The sequence below is a fragment of the Phyllobates terribilis genome, unplaced genomic scaffold, assembly GCF_046119375.1.
Source record: "Phyllobates terribilis strain yellow unplaced genomic scaffold, ASM4611937v1 Scaffold_70__1_contigs__length_7381418, whole genome shotgun sequence".
NCBI lineage: Eukaryota > Metazoa > Chordata > Amphibia > Anura > Dendrobatidae > Phyllobates > Phyllobates terribilis.
In genome coordinates this window covers 5,228,668-5,254,537 of record NW_027362830.1, presented here as the reverse complement: position 1 = coordinate 5,254,537, position 25,870 = coordinate 5,228,668, and positions in this window count along the sequence as shown.

Sequence of the window (25,870 nt, the reverse complement as noted above, 5' to 3'; positions counted from 1 at the left end):
ATATAGCAGTATAATGCACCCCATCGTCATATATAGCAGTATAATGCAAGCCATAGTCCTATATAGCAGTATAATGCACCCCCAGTCATATATAGTAGTATAATGCACCCCATAGACATGTACAGTAGTATAATGCATCCTCATAGTCATATATAGTAGTATAATACACTTCATAGTCATCCATAGAAGTATAATGCACCCCCATCGTCACATAAAGCAGTATAATGCACTCCATAGTCATATAAGGCAGTATAATGTACCCCCATATAGTTTATATAGTATTATAATGCACCCCATAGTCATATATAGCAGTATATTGCAACTCCTGGTCATATATAGTTGTATAATGTACCCCCATAGTCATATATAATAGTATACTGCACCCCCATAGTCATATACACTAGTATAAAGCATCCCATAGTCATATACAGTAGTATAAAGCACCCCATAGTCATATATAGTAGTATAAAGCACCCCATAGTCATATATAGTAGTATAAAGCACCCCATAGTCATTTATAGTAGTATAATGTACCCCCATAGTCATATATAGTAGTATAATGCACCCCACTGTCATATCAGTATAATGCACCCCCATAGTCATATATAGTAGTATAATGCACCCACATAGTCATATATAGTAGTATAATACACCTTCATAGTCATATACAGAAGTATAATGCACCCCTATAGTCATCCGTAGTAGTATAATACAACCCCAATAGTCATCCGTAGTAGTATAATACAACCCCCATAGTCATATATAGTAGTGTAATGCACCTCCATAGTCATAAATAGTAGTATAATGCACCACCATAGTCATAAATAGTAGTAAAATGCACCCTATAGTCATATATAGCACTATATTGCACTTCAGTCATATATAGCAGTATAATGTACCCCCATAGTCATATATAGCAGTATAATGTACCCCCATAGTCATATATAGCAGTATAATGCACCCTTATAGCCATATATAGTAGTATAGTATACCCCATATTCATATATAGTAGTATAATGTACCCCATAGTCATATAGCAGTATAATGCACCCCGTAGTCATATATAGTAGTATAAAGCACCTCATAGTCATATATAGTGTTACGGGTCCGGGGGGTGGAACCTCTGTGCTATGGTGCAAGGAGGGACCCAGAGGGGCGTAACTAAGTATCAACCCGGACCGACCCTGGTCGTACGGCGGCTAACGACTCCGTGACCAGGGAGGGACCGAGCCGAGGGACCAGGTGCTACTCTGGGGATGACCTTGTAAGGGAGCAGGTGACCTTCACGGTACAGATGGCAGGGACTGACCGGAATAGCAGGTAGGCACAGCAGGCAGGCTGGCGAGCAGGAGTCTCTAGGTGGGCTGGCAGGTGGTCACGGCAAGTGACGGCAGGAGTCTCTAGGTGGTCACGGCAAGTGACGGCAGGAGTCTCTAGGTGGGCTGGCAAGTGGTCACGGCAAGTGACGGCAGGAGCCTCCAGGAAGGCACGGCAGGTAACAGGCAGGTCACAGGCAAGTGCTCCCAGGTGAGCGGGCTGACAGGCACGGCAGGTACCAGGCAGGCAACAGGCAAGTGCTCCCAGGTGAGCGGGCTGGCAGGCACGGCAGGTAACAGGCTGGTGGGCAAGACTGGTAGTCAGGCTAGCAGCGGGACCTGAGGGCTGAAGCAGAAGTCAGAAACACTGTGCAACAACTTTTGCTCGGGCACCTCCATTTTGGAGGAGGTGCCTTATATATGGGAGGACCCTCGGCTATTGGCCGAGGACTCCTTAGGACGGCGCACGCGGCCCCTTTAAGAGGGAGGGAGCGAGCGCGCCCTAAGCACAGTGCCCGGGGAGCTGCGCGCGCCGGCTGCAGGAAGAGGAGCGCTGGTGAACGCAGAGCGGGGAGCGAGGAGGTGAATGGGACGGCGTCTCTGCCTAGCAGGGGGCAGAGACGCCGATGCTACATATAGTAGTATGGCAACTTATTTAAAATAAATATTTAAATACTCTACCCACCTTCCCTTCACTCCCGCTCCGCAAGTCCTGTTGTGAAGCAGGCAGCTGACTTCGGCCTGTGACGGGAGTGCATGACGTTACTGCCATGCGCCCCGTCATGTGCTGGCCTATGATTGGCCGACAGAATGCTAAAGGACCCAATAGGTATGTCCACAGCAATACACTTCACTGCGTAGGAGGACACACATCTAATTAAAGGTTCTGCTGGTGTCGGCGGGCCCCTGATCCTCCGGGCCTTTGTGACTTGCTGCGACCGCAGTCGTTATTCCCCTACTAATCACAACCATGACCAACTTCAACTAGAAGGATAACTGGGACATAAATATTTTGCTAAGTAATATGTCGACCAGTCCATTCTGAGACTCCCGACATCAGACTTAAAATAGCTTCATTCTGTTTAAAGCAACCATCTACACCTCCTACCAACAAGAGGCCAAACTGGGACATGGATAGCACATTGAACAGGTCTGCCTTTAACATCTAAGTATGAGGGATGGACTGGAAATTTGTTGGCCTCACCAGCTACCCTCAGGACTGTACTTTATTAAGGCACCTCCTTGTTGTTTGATAGGATCAGCCGTTATCACCCGGAAGTCATTCTTACCAATATCAGCAGAATTGCTAGTTAATGAAGCATTGAGACAGTAAAGAAAACAAGCCTACAAACCACAATCGGCTGACATACTACTGAAAGTAGCCCGGGGCGGGCGGGCGGGCCACACAGTCCGGACCCGGGGCGGGCGGGCCCCACAGTCCGGCCCCGGGCGGGCGGGCCCCACAGTCCGGACCCGAGGCTAGATCCGGGACAGGCGGCCTAACAATCCAGACACAGGGCGGACGGGCCCCACAGTCCAGGCTCGGGGAGGACGGGCCCCACATTCCAGGCTCGGGGCGGACGGGCCCCACAGTCCAGGCTCGGGGCGGACGGGCCCCACAGTCCAGGCTCGGGGCGGACGGGCCCCTCGGTCCAGTCTCGGGGAGGACGGGTCCCTCGGTCCAGGCTCGGGGAGGACGGGTCCCACGGTCCAGGCTCGGGGAGATCGGGCCGCACGGTCCAGGCTCGGGCGAACAGGCCCCAAAGTCCAGGATCGGGGCGGACGGGGGGCCCCACAGTCCGGAGTCGGGGCGGGTGGGGGGCCCCACAGTCCGAACCCGGGGCAGGCGTGGGTCCCCCACTGTCCAGACCTGGAGCTAGACCCGGGGCAGGCGGCCGCAAAGGCCGGACACGGGGCCGATGGGCCCCACACTCAGGACACGGGGCTGGCTGGCCCCACAGTCAGGACACGGGGCGGGCGGGGGGCCCCACAGTCAGGACACGGGGCGGGCGGGGGGCCCCACAGTCAGGACACGGGGCAGGCAGGGGGCCCCACAGTCCGGATGCGGGGCTAGTCCCGGGGCAGGCAGCCCCACAGTCCAGGCTCGGGGCTAGACCCGGGGCCAGCCGGCTCCACAGTCCAGACCCGGAGCGGGCGGGGGGCCCCACAGTCCAGGCTCAGGTGAACGAGCCCCACAGTCCAGGCTCGGGGTGGATGGGCCCCACAGTCCACGCTCGGGGCGGACGGGCCCCACAGTCCAGGCTCAAGGCGGACGGGCCCCACCGTCCAGACCCGGGGCAGACAGGCTCCCCTTTCCTACTCGGGGCGGGCATGTCCCACAGTCCAGGCTCGGGGCGGGCGTGCCCCACAGTCCAGACACAGGGCTAGTCCTGGGGCAGGTGGCCCCACAGTCCAGACCTGGGGCTAGACCCGGGGCAGGCGGCCCCAAGTGCGGACACGGGGCGGATGGGCCCCACAGTCTGGACTCGGGGCGGGCGAGCCCTACAGTCAGAACACGGGGCGGGGGGCCCCACAGTCAGGACACGGGGCGGGCGGGCCCCACAGTCAGGACACGGGGCGGGCGGCCCCCACAGTCAGGACACTGGGAGGGCGGGCTCCACAGTCAGGACATGGGGCGGGCGGGCCCCACAGTCCGAACACAGGGCTAATCCCGGGGCAGGCGGCCCCACAGTCCAGACCTGGGGCTAGACCCGGGGCAGACGGTCCACAGTCCGGACACGGGGTGGACGGGACCCACAGTCCGGACACGGAGCAGGCATGCCCCACAGTCCAGACCTGGGGCTAGACCCGGAGCACGCGGCCCACAGTCCGGACATGGGGTGGACGGTCCCCACAGTCCGGACACGGGGGGAGCCACAGTCCGGACATATGGCGGACGGGCAGCACAGTCCAGGCTCGGGGCGGACGGGCCCCACAGTCCGGACATGGGGCTAGTCCCGGGGCAGGCGGCCCCACAGTCCAGACCTGAGGCTAGACCAGGGGCAGGCGGCCCCACAGTCCAGACACCGGGTGGACGGGCCCCACAGTCCTGACATAGGGCGGACATGCCCCACAGTCCAGACCCGGGGCAGGCGGCCCCACATTCCAGACTCGGGGCGAGCGGGGGGCCCCACAGTCCATACCCGGGGCGGGCGGGGGGCCCCACAGTCCAGGCTCGGGCGGACGGGCCCCACAGTCCAGGCTCGGGGCGGACGGGCCCCACAGTCCGGACACAGGGCTAGTCCTGGGGCAGGCGGCCCCACAGTCCAGACCTGAGGCTAGACCAGGGGCAGGCGGCCCCACAGTCCAGACACGGGGTGGACGGGCCCCACAGTCCTGACATGGGGCGGACATGCCCCACAGTCCAGACCCGGGGCAGGCTTCCCCACAGTCCAGACTCGGGGCGAGCGGGGGGCCCCACAGTCCGTACCCGGGGCGGGCGGGGGGCCCCACAGTCCGTACCCGGGGCTGGCGGGGGGCCCCACAGTCCAGACCTGGGGCTAGACTCGGGGCGGGCGGCCCCACCGTCCGGACCTGGGGCGGGCGGGGGGCCCCACAGTCCAGACCTGGGGCTAGACCCGATGCAGGCGGCCCCACAGTCCGGACACGGGGCGGACGGGCCCATAGTCTGGACACTGGGCGGCCGCAGTCCGGACATAGGGCGGCCGGGCCCCACAGTCCAAGCTCGGGGCTAGACCCGGGACGGACGGGCCCCACAGTCCAAGCTTGGGGCGGGCGTGCCCCACAGACCGGAAACGGGGCTAGACCCAGGGCAGGCGGCTCCAAAGTCCAGACACGGGGCGGATGAGCCCCACAGTCTGGACACGGGGCGGGCGAGCCCCACAGTCTGGACACGGGGCGGGCGAGCCCCACAGTCTGGACACGGGGCGGGCGAGCCCCACAGTCAGGACACGGGGCGGGCGGGCCCCACAGTCAGGACACGGGGCGGGCGGGCCCCACAGTCAGGACACGGGGCGGGCGGGCCCCACAGTCAGGACATGGGGCGGGCGGGCCCCACAGTCAGGACATGGGGCGGGCGGGCCCCACAGACCGGAAACGGGGCTAGACCCGGGGCAGGCGGCCCCACAGTCTGGACACGGGGCGGATGAGCCCCACAGTCTGGACACGGGGCGGGCGAGCCCCACAGTCAGGACACGGGGCGGGCGAGCCCCACAGTCAGGACACGGGGCGGGCGAGCCCCACAGTCAGGACACGGGGCGGGCGGGACCCACAGTCAGAACATTGGGCGGGCGGGCCCCACAGTCAGGACATGGGGCGGGCGGGCTCCACAGTCAGGACATGGGGCGGGCGGGCTCCACAGTCAGGACATGGGGCGGGCGGGCCCCACAGTCCAGACCTGGGGCTAGACCCGGGGCAGGCGGCCCATAGTCCAAACACGGGGTGGACGGGCCCCACAGTCCGGACACGGGGCGGGCATGCCCCATAGTCCAGACCTGGGGCTAGACCCGGGGCAGGCGGCCCCACAGTCCAGACCTGAGGCTAGACCCGGGGCAGGCGGTCCCATATTCTAGACACGGGGTGGACGGGCCTCACAGACCTGACATGGGGCGGACATGCCCCACAGTCCAGACCTGGGGCTAGACCCGGGGCAGGCGACCCACAGTCCGGACCCGGGGTGGACGGGCCCCACAGTCCGGACACGGGGTGGACGGACCCCACAGTCCGGACACGGGGTGGACGGGCCCCACAGTCCGGACACGGGGTGGACGGGCACCACAGTCCGGACACGGGGTGGACGGGCCCCACAGTCCGGACACGGGGCGGAGGCGCCCCACAGTCCGGACACGGGGCGGACGCGCCCCACAGTCCGGACACGGGGCGGACGGGCCCCACAGTCCGGACACGGGGCGGACGGGCCCCACAGTCCGGACACGGGGCGGACGGGCCCCACAGTCCGGACACGGGGCGGACGGGCCCCACAGTCCGGACACGGGGCGGACGGGCCCCACAGTCCGGACACGGGGCGGACGGGCCCCACAGTCCGGACACGGGGCGGACGGGCCCCACAGTCCGGACACGGGGCGGACGGGCCCCACAGTCCGGACACGGGGCGGACGGGCCCCACAGTCCGGACACGGGGCGGATGGGCCCCACAGTCCGGACACGGGGCGGACGGGCCCCACAGTCCGGACACGGGGCGGACGGGCCCCACAGTCCGGACACGGGGCGGACGGGCCCCACAGTCCGGGCTCGGGGCGGACGGGCCTCACAGTCCGGACACGGGGGTAGTCCCGGGGCAGGCGGCCCCAAATCCGGACACGGGGCGGATGAGCCCCACAGTCTGGACACGGGGTGGGCGAGCCCCACAGTCTGGACACGGGGCGAACGGGCCCCACAGTCTGGACACGGGGCGGACGGGCCCCACAGTCCGGACACGGGGCGGACGGGCCCCACGGGGCGGACGGGCCCCACAGTCCGGGCTCGGGGCGGGCGAGCCCCACAGTCTGGACACGGGGCGGGCGAGCCCCACAGTCTGGACACGGGGCGGACGGGCCCCACAGTCTGGACACGGGGCGGACGGGCCCCACAGTCAAGACACGGGGCGGACGGGCCCCACAGTCCGGACACGGGGCGGACGGGCCCCACAGTCCGGACACGGGGCGGACGGGCCCCACAGTCCGGACACGGGGCGGACGGGCCCCACAGTCCGGACACGGGGCGGACGGGCCCCACAGTCCGGACACGGGGCGGACGGGCCCCACAGTCCGGACACGGGGCGGACGGGCCCCACAGTCCGGACACGGGGCGGACGGGCCCCACAGTCCGGGCTCGGGGCGGACGGGCCTCACAGTCCGGACACGGGGGTAGTCCCGGGGCAGGCGGCCTCAAATCCGGACACGGGGCGGATGAGCCCCACAGTCTGGACACGGGGCGGGCGAGCCCCACAGTCTGGACACGGGGCGGACGGGCCCCACAGTCTGGACACGGGGCGGACGGGCCCCACAGTCTGGACACGGGGCGGACGGGCCCCACAGTCTGGACACGGGGCGGACGGGCCCCACAGTCTGGACACGGGGCGGACGGGCCCCACAGTCTGGACACGGGGCGGACGGGCCCCACAGTCTGGACACGGGGCGGACGGGCCCCACAGTCTGGACACGGGGCGGACGGGCCCCACAGTCTGGACACGGGGCAGACGGGCCCCACAGTCTGGACACGGGGCAGACGGGCCCCACAGTCTGGACACGGGGCAGACGGGCCCCACAGTCCGGACACGGGGCGGACGGGCCCCACAGTCCAGGCTCGGGGCGGACGGGCCTCACAGTCCGGACACGGGGGTAGTCCCGGGGCAGGCGGCCCCAAATCCGGACACGGGGCGGATGAGCCCCACAGTCTGGACACGGGGCGGGCGAGCCCCACAGTCTGGACACGGGGCGGATGAGCCCCACAGTCCGGACACGGGGCGGACGGGCCCCACAGTCCAGGCTCGGGGCGGACGGGCCTCACAGTCCGGACACGGGGGTAGTCCCGGGGCAGGCGGCCCCAAATCCGGACACGGGGCGGATGAGCCCCACAGTCTGGACACGGGGCGGGCGAGCCCCACAGTCTGGACACGGGGCGGACGGGCCCCACAGTCCGGACACGGGGCGGACGGGCCCCACAGTCCGGACACGGGGCGGACGGGCCCCACAGTCCGGACACGGGGCGGACGGGCCCCACAGTCCGGACACGGGGCGGACGGGCCCCACAGTCCGGACACGGGGCGGACGGGCCCCACAGTCCGGACACGGGGCGGACGGGCCCCACAGTCCGGACACGGGGCGGACGGGCCCCACAGTCCGGACACGGGGCGGACGGGCCCCACAGTCCGGACACGGGGCGGACGGGCCCCACAGTCCGGACACGGGGCGGACGGGCCCCACAGTCCGGACACGGGGCGGACGGGCCCCACAGTCCGGGCTCGGGGCGGACGGGCCTCACAGTCCGGACACGGGGGTAGTCCCGGGGCAGGCGGCCCCAAATCCGGACACGGGGCGGATGAGCCCCACAGTCTGGACACGGGGCGGGCGAGCCCCCCAGTCTGGACACGGGGCGGGCGAGCCCCACAGTCTGGACACGGGGCGGGCGAGCCCCACAGTCTGGACACGGGGCGGGCGAGCCCCACAGTCTGGACACGGGGCGGGCGAGCCCCACAGTCTGGACACGGGGCGGGCGAGCCCCACAGTCTGGACACGGGGCGGGCGAGCCCCACAGTCTGGACACGGGGCGGGCGAGCCCCACAGTCTGGACACGGGGCGGGCGAGCCCCACAGTCTGGACACGGGGCTGGCGAGCCCCACAGTCTGGACACGGGGCGGGCGAGCCCCACAGTCCAAGCTCGGGGCGGACGGGCCTCACAGTCCGGACACGGGGGTAGTCCCGGGGCAGGCGGCCCCAAATCCGGACACGGGGCGGATGAGCCCCACAGTCTGGACACGGGGCGGGTGAGCCCCACAGTCTGGACACGGGGCGGATGAGCCCCACAGTCTGGACACGGGGCGGGCGAGCCCCACAGTCTGGACACGGGGCGGGCGAGCCCCCCAGTCTGGACACGGGTGGGCGAGCCCCCCAGTCTGGACACGGGGCGGGCAAGCCCCACAGTCTGGACACGGGGCGGGCGAGCCCCACAGTCAGGACACGGGGCGGGCGGGACCCACAGTCAGGACACGGGGCGGACGGGCCCCACAGTCAGGACACAAGGCGGGCCCCACAGTCAGGACATTGAGTGGGCGGGCTCCACAGTCAGGATACAGGGCGGGCAGGCCCCACAGTCCGGACACAGGGCTAATCCCGGGGCAGGTGGCCCCACAGTCCAGACCTGGGGCTAGACCCAGGGCAGGCGGCCCACAGTCCAGACACGGGGTGGACGGGCCCCACAGTCCAGATACGGGGCGGGCATGCCCCATAGTCAAGACTTGAGGCTAATCCCGGGGCTGGCGGCCCCACAGTCCAGACCTGAGGCTAGACCCGGGGCAGGCGGCCCCACATTCTAGACACGGGGTGGACGGGCCCCACAGTCCGGATACGGGGCGGGCATGACCCATAGTCAAGACGTGGGGCTAGACCCGGGGCAGGCGGCCCCACAGTCCAGACCTGAGGCTAGACACGGGGCAGGCGGCCCCACAGTCCGGACACGGGGCGGACGGGCCCATAGTCCGGACACTGGGTGGCCGCAGTCCGGACATAGGGCGGCCGGGCCCCACAGTCCAGGCTCGGGGCTAGACCCGGGACGGACGGGCCCCACAGTCCAAGCTTGGGGCGGGGGTGCCCCACAGACCGGAAACGGGGCTAGACCCGGGGCAGGCGGCCCCAAAGTCCAGACACGGGGCGGATGAGCCCCACAGTCTGGACACGGGGCGGGCGAGCCCCACAGTCAGGACACGGGGGGGGCGGGCGAGCCCCACAGTCAGGACACGGGGCGGACGAGCCCCACAGTCAGGACACGGGGCGGGCTAGCCCCACAGTCAGGACACGGGGCGGGCGGGACCCACAGTCAGGACACGGGGCGGGCGGGCCCCACAGTCAGGACACGGGGCGGGCGGGCCCCACAGTCAGGACACGGGGCGGGCGGGCCCCACAGTCAGGACATGGGGAGGGCGGGCCCCACAGTCAGGACATGGGGCGGGCGGGCCCCACAGTCAGGACATGGGGCGGGCGGGCCCCACAGTCAGGACATGGGGCGGGCGGGCTCCACAGTCAGGACATGGGGCGGGCGAGCCCCACAGTCTGGACACGGGGCGGGCGAGCCCCACAGTCTGGACACGGGGCGGGCGAGCCCCACAGTCTGGACACGGGGCTGGCGAGCCCCACAGTCAGGACACGGGGCGGACGGGCCCCACAGTCCAAGCTCGGGGCGGACGGGCCTCACAGTCCGGACACGGGGGTAGTCCCGGGGCAGGCGGCCCCAAATCCGGACACGGGGCGGATGAGCCCCACAGTCTGGACACGGGGCGGGCAAGCCCCACAGTCTGGACACGGGGCGGATGAGCCCCACAGTCTGGACACGGGGCGGGCGAGCCCCACAGTCTGGACACGGGGCGGGCGAGCCCCCCAGTCTGGACACGGGGCGGGCGAGCCCCCCAGTCTGGACACGGGGCGGGCGAGCCCCCCAGTCTGGACACGGGGCGGGCAAGCCCCACAGTCTGGACACGGGGCGGGCGAGCCCCACAGTCAGGACACTGGGCGGGCAGGACCCACAGTCAGGACACGGGGCGGACGGGCCCCACAGTCAGGACACAAGGCGGGCCCCACAGTCAGGACATTGAGTGGGCGGGCTCCACAGTCAGGATACAGGGCGGGCAGGCCCCACAGTCCGGACACAGGGCTAATCCCGGGGCAGGTGGCCCCACAGTCCAGACCTGGGGCTAGACCCGGGGCAGGCGGCCCACAGTCCAGACACGGGGTGGACGGGCCCCACAGTCCAGATACGGGGCGGGCATGCCCCATAGTGAAGACTTGGGGCTAATCCCGGGGCTGGCGGCCCCACAGTCCAGACCTGAGGCTAGACCTGGGGCAGGCAGCCCCACATTCTAGACACGGGGTGGACGGGCCCCACAGTCCGGATACGGGGCGGGCATGACCCATAGTCAAGACGTGGGGCTAGACCCGGGGCAGGCGGCCCCACAGTCCAGACCTGAGGCTAGACACGGGGCAGGCGGCCCCACAGTCCGGACACGGGGCGGACGGGCCCATAGTCCGGACACTGGGTGGCCGCAGTCCGGACATAGGGCGGCCGGGCCCCACAGTCCAGGCTCGGGGCTAGACCCGGGACGGACGGGCCCCACAGTCCAAGCTTGGGGCGGGGGTGCCCCACAGACCGGAAACGGGGCTAGACCCGGGGCAGGCGGCCCCAAAGTCCAGACACGGGGCGGGCGAGCCCCACAGTCAGGACACGGGGGGGGCGGGCGAGCCCCACAGTCAGGACACGGGGCGGACGAGCCCCACAGTCAGGACACGGGGCGGGCTAGCCCCACAGTCAGGACACGGGGCGGGCGGGACCCACAGTCAGGACACGGGGCGGGCGGGCCCCACAGTCAGGACACGGGGCGGGCGGGCCCCACAGTCAGGACACGGGGCGGGCGGGCCCCACAGTCAGGACATGGGGAGGGCGGGCCCCACAGTCAGGACATGGGGCGGGCGGGCCCCACAGTCAGGACATGGGGCGGGCAGGCCCCACAGTCAGGACATGGGGCGGGCGGGCTCCACAGTCAGGACATGGGGCGGGCGGGCCCCACAGTCAGGACACGGGGCGGGCGGGCCCCAACAGTCCAGACCTGGGGCTAGACCCGGGGCAGGCGGCCCATAGTCCAGACACGGGGTGGATGGGCCCCACAGTCCGGACACGGGGCGGGCATGCCCCATAGTCCAGACTTGGGGCTAGACCCGGGGCAGGCGGCCCCACAGTCCAGACCTGAGGCTAGACCCGGGGCAGGCGGTCCCATATTCTAGACACGGGGTGGACGGGCCTCACAGACCTGACATGGGGCGGACATGCCCCACAGTCCAGACCTGGGGCTAGACCCGGGGCAGGCGACCCACAGTCCGGACACGGGGTGGACGGGCCCCACAGTCCGGACACGGGGTGGACGGGCCCCACAGTCCGGACACGGGGTGGATGGGCCCCACAGTCCGGACACGGGTGGACGCGCCCCACAGTCCGGACACGGGTGGACGCGCCCCACAGTCCGGACACGGGTGGACGCGCCCCACAGTCCGGACACGGGGCGGACGGGCCCCACAGTCCGGACACGGGGCGGACGGGCCCCACAGTCCGGACACGGGGCGGACGGGCCCCACAGTCCGGACACGGGGCGGACGGGCCCCACAGTCCGGACACGGGGCGGACGGGCCCCACAGTCAGGACACGGGGCGGGCCCCAACAGTCCAGACCTGGGGCTAGACCCGGGGCAGGCGGCCCATAGTCCAGACACGGGGTGGACGGGCCCCACAGTCCGGACACGGGGCGGACGGGCCCCACAGTCCGGACACGGGGCGGACGGGCCCCACAGTCCGGACACGGGGCGGACTGGCCCTACAGTCCGGACACGGGGGGGACGGGCCCCACAGTCCGGACTCGGGGCGGACGGGCCCCACAGTCCGGACACGGGGCGGACGGGCCCCACAGTCCGGACACGGGGCGGACGGGCCCCACAGTCCGGACACGGGGTGGACGGGCCCCACAGTTCGGACACGGGGTGGACGGGCCCCACAGTTCGGACACGGGGTGGACGGGCCCCACAGTTCCGACACGGGGTGGACGGGCCCCACAGTTCCGACACGGGGCGGACGGGCCCCACAGTCCGGACACGGGGCGGGCGGGCCCCACAGTCCGGACACGGGGTGGACGGGCCCCACAGTCCAGGCTCGGGGCTAAACCCGGGGAAGCCGGCCCCACATTTCAGACCCGGGGCGGGGGGCCACACAGTCCAGGCTCGGGGCGGATGGGCCCCACAGTCCAGGCTCGGGGCGGACGGGCCTCACAGTCCGGACACGGGGCGGGCGGGCCTCACAGTCTGGACACGGGGCGGGCGAGCCCCACAGTCAGGACACGGGGCATGCGGGACCCACAGTCAGGACACAGGGCGGACGGGCCCCACAGTCAGGACACAGGGCGGGCCCCACAGTCAGGACATTGGGCGGGCGGGCTCCACAGTCAGGATACAGGGCGGGCAGGCCCCACAGTCCGGACACAGGGCTAGTCCCGGGGCAGGCGGCCCCACAGTCTGGACACGGGGCGGATGAGCCCCACAGTCTGGACACGGGGCGGGCGAGCCCCACAGTCTGGACACGGGGCGGTCGAGCCCCACAGTCTGGACACGGGGCGGGCGAGCCCCACAGTCAGGACACGGGGCGGGCGGGACCCACAGTCAGGACACGGGGCGGACGGGCCCCACAGTCAGGACACAGGGCGGGCCCTACAGTCAGGACATTGGGCGGGCGGGCTCCACAGTCAGGATACAGGGCGGGCAGGCCCCACAGTCCGGACACAGGGCTAATCCCGGGGCAGGTGGCCCCACAGTCCAGACCTGGGGCTAGACCCGGGGCAGGCGGCCCACAGTCCAGACACGGGGTGGACGGGCCCCACAGTCCAGATATGGGGTGGGCATGCCCCATAGTCAAGACCTGGGGCTAAACCCAGGGCTGGCGGCCCCACAGACCAGACCTGAGGCTAGACCCGGGGCAGGCGGCCCCACATTCTAGACACGGGGTGGACGGGCCCCACAGTCCGGACACGGGGTGCACGGGCCCCACAGTCCGGACACGGGGTGGACGGGCCCCACAGTCCGGACACGGGGGCGGGCGGGCCCCACAGTCCGGACACGGGGCGGGCGGGCCCCACAGTCCGGACACGGGGCGGACGGGCCCCACAGTCCGGACACGGGGCGGACGGGCCCCACAGTCCGGACACGGGGCGGACGGGCCCCACAGTCCGGACACGGGGTGGACGGGCCCCACAGTCCGGACACGGGGAGGGCGGGCCCCACAGTCCCGACACGGGGCGGACGGGCCCCACAGTCCGGACACGGGGCGGACGGGCCCCACAGTCCGGACACGGGGCGGACGGGCCCCACAGTCCGGACACGGGGCGGACGGGCCCCACAGTCCGGACACGGGGCGGACGGGCCCCACAGTCCGGACACGGGGCGGACGGGCCCCACAGTCCGGACACGGGGCGGACGGGCCCCACAGTCCGGACACGGGGCGGACGGGCCCCACAGTCCGGACACGGGGCGGACGGGCCCCACAGTCCGGACACGGGGCGGACGGGCCCCACAGTCCGGACACGGGGCGGACGGGCCCCACAGTCCGGACACGGGGCGGACGGGCCCCACAGTCCGGACACGGGGCGGACGGGCCCCACAGTCCGGACACGGGTGGACGGGCCCCACAGTCCGGACACGGGGTGGACGGGCCCCACAGTCCGGACACGGGGCGGACGGGCCCCACAGTCCGGACACGGGGCGGGCTGGCCCCACAGTCCGGACACGGGGCGGGCTGGCCCGACAGTCCGGACACGGGGCGGGCTGGCCCCACAGTCCGGACACGGGGCGGGCTGGCCCCACAGTCCGGACACCGGGCGGGCTGGCCCCACAGTCCGGACACGGGGCGGGCTGGCCCCACAGTCCGGACACGGGGCGGACGGGCCCCACAGTCCGGACACGGGGTGGACGGGCCCCACAGTTCCGAAACGGGGCGGACGGGCCCCACAGTCCGGACACGGGGTAGGCTGCCCCAAAGTCCGGACACGGGGTGGACGGGCCCCACAGTCCGGACACGAGGTGGACGGGCCCCACAGTCCGGACACGGGGTGGACGGGCCCCACAGTCCGGACACGGTGTGGGCGGGCCCCACAGTCCGGACACGGGGTGGACGGGCCCCACAGTCCAGGCTCGGGGCTAAACCCGGGGAAGCCGGCCCCACATTTCAGACCCGGGGCGGGGGGCCACACAGTCCAGGCTCGGGGCGGATGGGCCCCACAGTCCAGGCTCGGGGCGGATGGGCCCCACAGTATTTGCTCGGGGCGAACGGGCCCCACAGTCCAGGCTCGGGGCGGACGGGCTCCACAGTCCAGACCTGAGGCTCGACCCGGGGCAGGCGGTCCCACAGTCCAGATACGGGGTGGACGGGCCCCACAGTCCTGACACGGGGCGGACATGCCCCACAGTCCAGACCTGGGGCTAGACCCGGGGTAGGCTGCCCCAAAGTCCAGACACGGGGTGACGAGCCCCACAGTCCGGACACGGGGCGGCCACAGTCCAGACATAGGGTGGGCGGGCCCCACAGTCCAGGCTAAACCCGGGGAAGCCGGCCCCACATTTCAGACCCGGGGCGGGGGGCCACACAGTCCAGGCTCGGGGCGGATGGGCCCCACAGTCCAGACTCGGGGCGAATGGGCCCCACAGTATTGGCTCGGAGCGAACGGGCCCCACAGTCCACGCTCTGGCCCCACAGTCCACGCTCGGGGCAGACGGGCCCCACAGTCCAGACTCTGGGCGGACGGGCCCCACAGTCCAGGCTCGGGGCGGGCGGGCCCATAGTTACGACACGGGGCGGGCGGGCCCCACAGTCCGTACACGGGGCTAGTCCCGGGGCAGGCGGCCCCACAGTCCGGACACGGGGCGGACGGGCCCCACAGTTCTGACACGGGGCGGGCATGCCCCACAGTCCTGACCTGGGGCTAGAGCCGGGGCAGGCGGCCCCACAGTCCGGACACGGGGTGGACGGGCCCCACAGTCCGGACACGGGGTGGCCATAGTACGGACATAGGGCGGGCGGGCCCCACAGTCAGGACACGGGGCGGGCGGGCTCCACAGTCAGGACACGGGGCGGGCGGGCCCCACAGTCCGGACACTGAGCTAATCCCGGGGCAGGCGGCTTCACAGTCCAGACCTGGGACTAGACCCGGGGCAGACGGCCCACAGTCCGGACACGGGGTGGACGGGCCCCACAGTCCGGACACGGAGCAGGCATGCCCCACAGTCCAGACCTGGGGCTAGACCCGGAGCACGCGGCCCACAGTCCGGACACGGGGTGGACGGTCCCCACAGTCCGGACACGGGGGGAGCAACAGTCCGGACATATGGCGGACGGGCCCCACAGTCCAGGCTCGGGGCGGACGGGCCCCACAGTCCGGACACGGGGCTAGTCCCGGGGCAGGCGGCCCCACAGTCCAGACCTGAGGCTAGACCAGGGGCAGGCGGCCCCACAGTCCAGACATGGGGTGAACGGGCCCCACAGTCCTGACATGGGGCGGACATGCCCCACAGTCCAGACCCGGGGCAGGCGGCCCCACAGTCCAGATTCGGGGCGAGCGGGGGGCCGCACAGTCCGTACCCGGTGCAGGCGGGGGGCCCCACAGTCCAGGCTCGGGGCGGACGGGCCCCACAGTCCAAGCTCGGGGCGGACGGGCCCCACAGTCCGGACACGGGGCTAGTCCCGGGGCAGGCGGCCCCACAGTCCAGACACGGGGTGGACGGGCCCCACAGTCCTGACATGGGGCGGACATGCCCCACAGTCCAGACCCGGGGCAGGCTTCCCCACAGTCCCAGACTCGGGGCGAGCGGGGGGCCCCACAGTCCGTACCCAGGGCGGGCAGGGGGCCCCACAGTCCGTACCCGGGGCTGGCGGGGGGCCCCACAGTCCAGACCTGGGGCTAGACTCGGGGCGGGCGGCCCCACCGTCCGGAACTGGGGAGTGCGGGGGGCCCCACAGTCCAGACCTGGGGCTAGACCCGATGCAGGCGGCCCCACAGTCCGGACACGGGGCGGACGGGCCCATAGTCCGGACACTGGGCGGCCGCAGTCCGGATATAGGGCGGCCGGGCCCCACAGTCCAGGCTCGGGGTTAGACCCGGGACGGACTGGCCCCACAGTCCAAGCTTGGGGCGGGCGTGCCCCACAGACCGGAAACGGAGCTAGACCCGGGGCAGGCGGCCCCAAAGTCCAGACACGGGGCGGATGAGCCCCACAGTCTGGACACGGGGCGGATGAGCCCCACAGTCAGGACGCGGGGCGGGCGAGCCCCACAGTCAGGACACGCGGCGGGCGAGCCCCACAGTCAGGACACGGGGCGGGCGGACACGGGGTGGACCCCACAGTCAGGAAATGGGGCGGGCGGACCCCACAGTCAGGACATGGGGCGGGCGGACCCCACAGTCAGGACACGGGGCGGACGGGCCCCACAGTCCGGACACGGGGCGGACGGGCCCCACAGTCCGGACAAGGGGCGGACGGGCCCCACAGTCCGGACAAGGGGCGGACGGGCCCCACAGTCCGGACACGGGGCGGACGGGCCCCACAGTCCGGACACGGGGCGGACGGGCCCCACAGTCCGGACACGGGGCGGACGGGCCCCACAGTCCGGACACGGGGCGGACGGGCCCCACAGTCCGGACACGGGGCGGACGGGCCCCACAGTCCGGACACGGGGCGGACGGGCCCCACAGTCCGGACACGGGGCTAGTCCCAGGGCAGGCGGCCCCAAAGTCCGGACACGGGGCGGAAGAGCCCCACAGTCTGGACACGGGGCGGGCGAGCCCCACAGTCAGGACACGGGGCGGGCGGGACCCACAGTCAGGACACGGGGCGGACGGGCCCCACAGTCCAGGCTCGGGGCGGACGGGCCTCACAGTCCGGACACGGGGCTAGTCCCGGGGCAGGCGGCCCCAAAGTCCGGACATGGGGCGGATGAGCCCCACAGTCTGGACACGGGGCGCGCGAGCCCCACAGTCTGGACACGGGGCGGGCGAGCCCCACAGTCAGGACGCGGGGCGGGCGAGCCCCACAGTCAGGACGCGGGGCGGGCGAGCCCCACAGTCAGGACACGCGGCGGGCGAGCCCCACAGTCAGGACACGGGGCGGGCGGACACGGGGCGGACCCCACAGTCAGGACATGGGGCGGGCGGACCCCACAGTCAGGAAATGGGGCGGGCGGACCCCACAGTCAGGACACGGGGCGGGCGGACCCCACAGTCAGGACACGGGGCGGACGGGCCCCACAGTCCGGACACGGGGCGGACGGGCCCCACAGTCCGGACAAGGGGCGGACGGGCCCCACAGTCCGGACAAGGGGCGGACGGGCCCCACAGTCCGGACACGGGGCGGACGGGCCCCACAGTCCGGACACGGGGCGGACGGGCCCCACAGTCCGGACACGGGGCGGACGGGCCCCACAGTCCGGACACGGGGCGGACGGGCCCCACAGTCCGGACACGGGGCGGACGGGCCCCACAGTCCGGACACGGGGCGGACGGGCCCCACAGTCCGGACACGGGGCGGACGGGCCCCACAGTCCGGACACGGGGCGGACGGGCCCCACAGTCCGGACACGGGGCGGACGGGCCCCACAGTCCGGACACGGGGCGGACGGGCCCCACAGTCCGGACACGGGGCTAGTCCCGGGGCAGGCGGCCCCAAAGTCCGGACACGGGGCGGAAGAGCCCCACAGTCTGGACACGGGGCGGGCGAGCCCCACAGTCTGGACACGGGGCGGGCGAGCCCCACAGTCTGGACACGGGGCGGGCGAGCCCCACAGTCAGGACACGGGGCGGGCGGGACCCACAGTCAGGACACGGGGCGGACGGGCCCCACAGTCCAGGCTCGGGGCGGACGGGCCTCACAGTCCGGACACGGGGCTAGTCCCGGGGCAGGCGGCCCCAAAGTCCGGACATGGGGCGGATGAGCCCCACAGTCTGGACACGGGGCGCGCGAGCCCCACAGTCTGGACACGGGGCGGGCGAGCCCCACAGTCAGGACACGGGGCGGGCGGGACCCACAGTCCGGACACGGGGCGGACGGGCCCCACAGTCCAGGCTCGGGGCGGGCGGGCCCATAGTTACGACACGGTGCGGGCGGGCCCCACAGTCCGTACACGGGGCTAGTCCCGGGGCAGGCGGCCCCACAGTCCGGACACGGGGCGGACGGGCCCCACAGTTCTGACACGGGGCGGGCATGCCCCACAGTCCTGACCTGGGGCTAGAGCCGGGGCAGGCGGCCCCACAGTCCGGACACGGGGTGGACGGGCCCCACAGTCCGGACACGGGGCGGCCATAGTACGGACATAGGGCGGGCCCACAGTCAGGACACGGGGCGGGCGGGCTCCACAGTCAGGACACGGGGCGGGCGGGCCCCCACAGTCCGGACACTGAGCTAATCCCGGGGAAGGCGGCTTCACAGTCCAGACCTGAGGCTAGACCTGGGGCAGGCGGCCCACAGTCCGGACACGGGGTGGACGGGCCCCACAGTCCGGACACGGGGCGGGCATGCCCCACAATCCAGACCTGGGGTTAGACCCGGAGCAGGCGGCCCACAGTCTGGACACGGGGTGGACGGTCCCCACAGTCTGGACACGGGGGGGGCCACAGTGGGGACATAAGGCGGCCGGGCCCCACAGTCCAGGCTCGGGGCTAGACCCGGGGGCAGTCGGCCCCACAGTCCAGACCCGGGGAGGGGGACCCCACTGTTCGGACCCTGGGCAAGCGGGGGATCCCACAGTCCAGACCCGGGGCGGGCGAGGGGCCCCACAGTCTGGAATCAGGGCGGGCGGGGGGCCCCACAGTCCGGACCTGGGGCTAGACCCGGGGCAGGCGGCCCCACAGTCCGGACACGTGGCGGCCGCAGTCCGGATATAGGGCGAGCCCCACAGTCTGGACTCGGGGTGGCCACAGTCCAGACATAGGGTGGGCGGGCCCCGGGTGGGCGGGCCCCGGGTGGGTGGGCCCCACAGTCCAGGCTCAGGGCTAGACCCGGGGCGGGGGGAACACACAGTCCAGGCTTGGGGCTAGACCCGGGGAAGCCGGCCCCACATTTCAGACCCGGGGCGCGGGGCCCCACAGTCCAGGCTCGGGGCGGATGGGCCCCACAGTCCAGGCTCGGGGCGGACGGGCGCCACAGTCCGGACATGGGGCTAGTCCCGGGGCAGGCGGCCCTACAGTCCAGACCTGAGGCTCGACTCGGGGCAGGCGGCCCCACAGTCCAGACACGGGGTGGACGAGCCCCACAGTCCTGACATGGGGCAGGCGGCCCCACAGTCCGGACACGGGGTGGGCGAGCCCTACAGTCCGGACACAGGGCGTCCGCAGTCCGGACATAGGGTGGGCGGGCCGCACAGTCCAGGCTCGGGGCCAGACCATGGGCCAGACCCGGGGCAACCGGCCCCACAGTCCAGACTCGGGGCGGGCGGGGGGCCCCACAGTCCGTACCCGGGGCTGGCGGGGGGTCCCACAGTCCAGACCTGGGGCTAGACTCGGGGCTGGGGGCCCCACAGTCCAGACCTGGGGCTAGACCCGATGCAGGCGGCCCCACAGTCCGGACACGGGGTGGACGGGCCCACAGTCCGGACACGGGGCCGCCGCAGTCCGGATATAGGGCGGCCGGGCCCCACAGTCCAGGCTCGGGGCTATACCCGGCACGGACGGGTCCCACAGTCCAAGCTCGGGGCAGACGGGCCCCACAGTCCAAGCTCGGGGCGGGCGTGCCCCACAGTCCGGACACGGGGCTAGTCCCTGGGCAGATGGCCCCACAGTCAAGACCTGGGGCTAGACCTGGGGCAGGCGGCCCCAAAGTCCGGACACGGGGCGGATGAGCCCCACAGTCTGGACACGGGGCGGGCGAGCCCCACAGTCAGGACATGGGGTGAGTGGGCCCCAGGGTGGGTGGGCCCCACAGTCAGGACACGGGGTGGGTGGGCCCCACAGTCAGGACACAGGGCTGGCGGGCCCCAAAGTCAGGACACAGGACTGGCGGGCCCCAAAGTCAGGACACAGGGCGGGCGGGCCCCAAAGTCAGGACACAGGGCGGGCCCCAAAGTCAGGACACAGGGCGGGTGGGCCCCAAAGTCAGGACACAGGGCGGGCGGGCCCCACAGTCAGGACACAGGGCGGGCCCCACAGTTAGGACATGGGGCGGGCGGGCTCCACAGTCAGGATACGGGGCGGGCGGGCCCCACAGTCCGGACACGGGGCTAATCCCGGGGCAGGTGGCCCCACAGTCCAGACCTGGGGCTAGACCAGGGGCAGGCGGCCCACAGTCCAGACACGGGGTGGACGGGCCCCACTGTCCGGACGCGGAGCGGGCATGCCCCATAGTCCAGACCTGGGGCTAGACCCGGGGCAGGCGGCCCCACAGTTCAGACCTGAGGCTAGACCTGGGGCAGGCGGCCCACAGTCCGGACACGGGGTGGATGGGCCCCACAGTCCGGACACGGGGCGGGCATGCCCCACAGTCCAGACCTGGGGCTAGACCCGGAGCAGGCGGCCCACAGTCCAGACCTGGGGCTAGACCCGGGGCAGGCGGCCCACAGTCCGGACAAGGGGTGGACGGGCCCCACAGTCCGGATACGGGGCGGGCATGCCCCACAGTCCAGACCTAGGGCTAGACCCGGAGCTGGCGGCCCACAGTCCGGACACGGGGTGGACGGTCCCCACAGTCCAGACACGGGAGGGGCACAGTCCGGACATAAGGCGGGCGGGCCCCACAGTCCAGGCTCGGGGCTAGACCCGGGGGCAGTCGGCCCCACAGTCCAGACCCGGGGCAAGCGGGGGATCCCACAGTCTGGACCCGGGGCAGGCGAGGGGCCCCACAGTCTGGAATCAGGGCGGGCGGGGGGCCCCACAGTCCGGACCTGGGGCTAGACCCGGGGCAGGCGGCCCCACAGTCCGGACACGGGGCGGCCGCAGTCCGGATATAGGGCGGGCCCCACAGTCCAGGCTCGGGGCTAGACCCGGGACGGATGGGCCCCACAGTCCAGGCTCAGGGCGGACAGGCCCCACAGTCCATCCTCGCTGCGGACGGGCCCCGCAGTCCAGACTCAGGTCGGACGGGCCCCACAGTCCAGGCTCGGGGCGGACGGGCCCCACAGTCCAGGCTCGGGGCGGACGGGCCCCACAGTCCAGACTCGGGGCGGATGGGCCCCACAGTCCAGGCTCGGGGCGACGGGCCCCACAGTCCAGGCTCGGGGCGGACGGGCCCCACAGTCCGGACACGGGGCGGACGAGCCCTACAGTCCGGACACGGGGCGGCCACAGTCCGGACATAGGGTGGGCGGGCCGCACATTCCAGGTTCGGGGCTAGACCCGGGGCAACCGGCCCCACAGTCCTGACATGGGGCGGACATGCCCCACAGTCCGGACACGGGGTGGACGAGCCCTACAGTCCGGACACGGGGCGGCCACAGTCTGGACATAGGGTGGGCGGGCCGCACATTCCAGGTTCGGGGCTAGACCCGGGGCAACCGGCCCCACAGTCCGGACACGGGGCGGCCACAGTCCGGATATAGGGCGGGCCCCACAGTCCAGGCTCGGGGCTAGACCCGGGACAGGCGGGCCCCACAATCCAGGCTCGGAGCGGACGGGCACCACAGTCCAGGCTCGGGGCGGACGGGCCCCACAGTCCAGGCTCGGGGCGGACGGGCCCCACAGTCCAGACTCGGGGCGGATGGGCCCCACAGTCCAGGCTCGGGGCGACGGGCCCCACAGTCCAGGCTCGGGGCGGACGGGCCCCACAGTCCGGACACGGGGCGGACGAGCCCTACAGTCCGGACACGGGGCGGCCACAGTCCGGACATAGGGTGGGCGGGCCGCACATTCCAGGTTCGGGGCTAGACCCGGGCAACCGGCCCCACAGTCCGGACACGGGGCGGCCACAGTCCGGATATAGGGCGGGCCCCACAGTCCAGGCTCGGGGCTAGACCCGGGACAGGCGGGCCCCACAATCCAGGCTCGGAGCGGACGGGCCCCACAGTCCAGGCTCGGGGCGGACGGGCCCCCCTTTCCCGCTCGGGGCGGGCGTGCCACACAGTCCAGGCTCGGGGTGGACTGGCCCCACAGTCCATGCTCGGGGTGGACTGGCCCCACAGTCCATGCTCGGGGTGGACTGGCCCCACAGTCCAGGCTCGGGGCGGACGGGCCCCACAGTCCAGGCTCGGAGCGGATGGGCCTCCCTTTCCCGCTCGGGGCGGGCGTGCCCCACAGTCCAGGCTCGGGGCTAGTCCCGGGGCAGGTGGCCCCACAGTCGAGACCTGGGGCTAGACCCGGGGCAGGCGGCCCCAAGTCAGGACACGGGGCGGGCGAGCCGTACAGTCAGGACACGTGGCGGGCGGGCCCCACAGGCCGGACACGGGGCTAATCCCGGGACAGGCGGCTTCACAGTCCAGACCTGGGGCTAGACCCGGGGCAGGCGGCCCACAGTCCGGACAAGGGGTGGACGGGCCCCACAGTCCGGATACGGGGCGGGCATGCCCCACAGTCCAGACCTAGGGCTAGACCCGGAGCTGGCGGCCCACAGTCCGGACACGGGGTGGACGGTCCCCACAGTCCAGACACGGGAGGGGCACAGTCCGGACATAAGGCGGGCGGGCCCCACAGTCCAGGCTCAGGTCGGACGGGCCCCACAGTCCAGGCTCGGGGCGGACGGGCCCCACAGTCCAGGCTCGGGGCGGACGGGCCCCACAGTCCAGGCTCGGGGCGGACGGGCCCCACAGTCCAGGCTCGGGGCGGACGGGCCCCACAGTCCGGACACGGGGTGGACGAGCCCTACAGTCCGGACACGGGGCGGCCACAGTCCGGACATAGGGTGGGAGGGCCGCACATTCCAGGTTCGGGGCTAGACCCGGGGCAACCGGCCCCACAGTCCGGACACGGGGAGGCCACAGTCCGGATATAGGGCGGGCCCCACAGTCCAGGCTCGGGGCTAGACCCGGGACAGGCGGGCCCCACAATCCAGGCTCGGAGCGGACGGGCACCACAGTCCAGGCTCGGAGCGGACGGGCCCCACAGTCCGGACACGGGGCTAGTACCAGGGCTGGCGGCCCCACAGTCCAGACCTGAGGCTAGACCATGGGCAGGTGGCCCCACAGTCCAGACACGGGGAGGATGGGCCCCACAGTCCTGACACGGGCTTGACATGCCCCACAGTCCAGACCTGGAGCTAGACCCGGGGCAGGCAGCCCCAAAGTCCGGACACGGGGTGGACGAGCCCCACAGTCCGGACACGGGGCGGCCACAGTCCGGACATAGGGTGGGCCCCACAGTCCAGGCTCGGGGCTAGACCCGGGGCAGCCGGCCCCACAGTTCAGACCCGGGGCGGGTGGGGGGCCCCACAGTCCGTGCCCGGGGCTGACGCGGGGGCCCACAGTCCAGACCTGGGGCTAGACTCGGGGCGGGCGGGGGGCCCCACCATCCGGACCTGGGGTGGGGGGCCCCACAGTCCAGTCCAGGGGCTAGACCCAATGCTGGCGGCCCCACAGTCCGGACACGGGGTGGACGGGCCCCACAGTCCAGATGCAGTGCGGCCACAGTCCGTACATAGGGCGGGCCCCACAGTCCAGGCTCGGGGCGGACGGGCCCCACAGTCCAGGCTCGGGGCGGACGGGCCCCACAGTCCAGGCTCGGGGCCAGACCCGGGGCAACCGGCCTCACAGTCCAGACTCGGAGCGGGCGGGGGGCCCCACAGTCCGTACACGGGGCGGGCGGGCCCCACAGTCCATACCCAGGGCTGGCGGGGGGCTCCACAGTCCAGACCTGGGGCTAGACTCGGGGCGGGCGGCCCCACCGTCCAGACCTGGGGCTAGATCCGAATTCAGTACACGGGGCGGACGGGCCCACACTCCAGACACTAGGCGGCCGCAGTCCGGATATAGGGCGGACGGGCCGCACAGTCCAGGCTCGGGGCTAGACCCGGGGCGGACGGGCCGCACAGTCCAGGCTCGGGGCTAGACCCGGGGCGGACAGGCCCCAGAGCCCAGGCTCGGGGCGGACGGGCCCCACAGCCCAGGCTCGGGGCGGATGGGCCCCACAGCCCTGGCTCGGGGCGGACGGGCCCCACAGTCCAGGCTCGGGCCCCACAGTCCATGCTCGGGGTGGACTGGCCCCACAGTCCAGGCTCGGGGCGGACGGGCCCCACAGTCCAGGCTCGGAGCGGATGGGCCTCCCTTTCCCGCTCGGGGCGGGCGTGCCCCACAGTCCAGGCTTGGGGCTAGTCCCGGGGCAGGTGGCCCCACAGTCGAGACCTGGGGCTAGACCCGGGGCAGGTGGCCCCAAGTCAGGACACGGGGCAGATGGGCCCCACAGTCTGGACTCGGGGCGGGCGAGCCCTACAGTCAGGACAAGTGGCGGGCGGGCCCCACAGGCCGGACACGGGGCTAATCCCGGGACAGGCGGCTTCACAGTCCAGACCTGGGGCTAGACGCGGGGCAGGCGGCCCACAGTCCGGACAAGGGGTGGACGGGCCCCACAGTCCGGATACGGGGCGGGCATGCCCCACAGTCCAGACCTAGGGCTAGACGCGGAGCTGGCGACCCACAGTCCGGACACGGGGTGGACGGTCCCCACAGTCCAGACACGGGAGGGGCACAGTCCGGACATAAGGCGGGCGGGCCCCACAGTCCAGGCTCGGGGCTAGACCCGGGGGCAGTCGGCCCCACAGTCCAGACCCGGGGCAAGCGGGGGATCCCACAGTCTGGACCCGGGGCAGGCGAGGGGCCCCACAGTCTGGAATCAGGGCGGGCGGGGGGCCCCACAGTCCGGACCTGGGGCTAGACCCGCGGCAGGCGGCCCCACAGTCCGGACACGGGGCGGCCGCAGTCCGGATATAGGGCGGGCCCCACAGTCCAGGCTCGGGGCTAGACCCGGGACGGATGGGCCCCACAGTCCAGGCTCAGGTGCGGACAGGCCCCACAGTCCATCCTCGCTGCGGACGGGCCCCGCAGTCCAGGCTCAGGTCGGACGGGCCCCGCAGTCCAGGCTCAGGGCGGACGGGCCCCACAGTCCAGGCTCGGGGCGGACGGGCCCCACAGTCCAGGCTCGGGGCGGACGGGCCCCACAGTCCAGGCTCGGGGCGGACGGGCCCCACAGTCCAGGCTCGGGGCGGACGGGCCCCACAGTCCAGGCTCGGGGCGGACGGGCCCCACAGTCCAGGCTCGGGGCGGACGGGCCCCACAGTCCAGACTCGGGGCGGACGGGCCCCACAGTCCAGGCTCGGGGCGGACGGGCCCCACAGTCCAGGCTCGGGGCGGACGGGCCCCACAGTCCAGGCTCGGGGCGGACGGGCCCCACAGTCC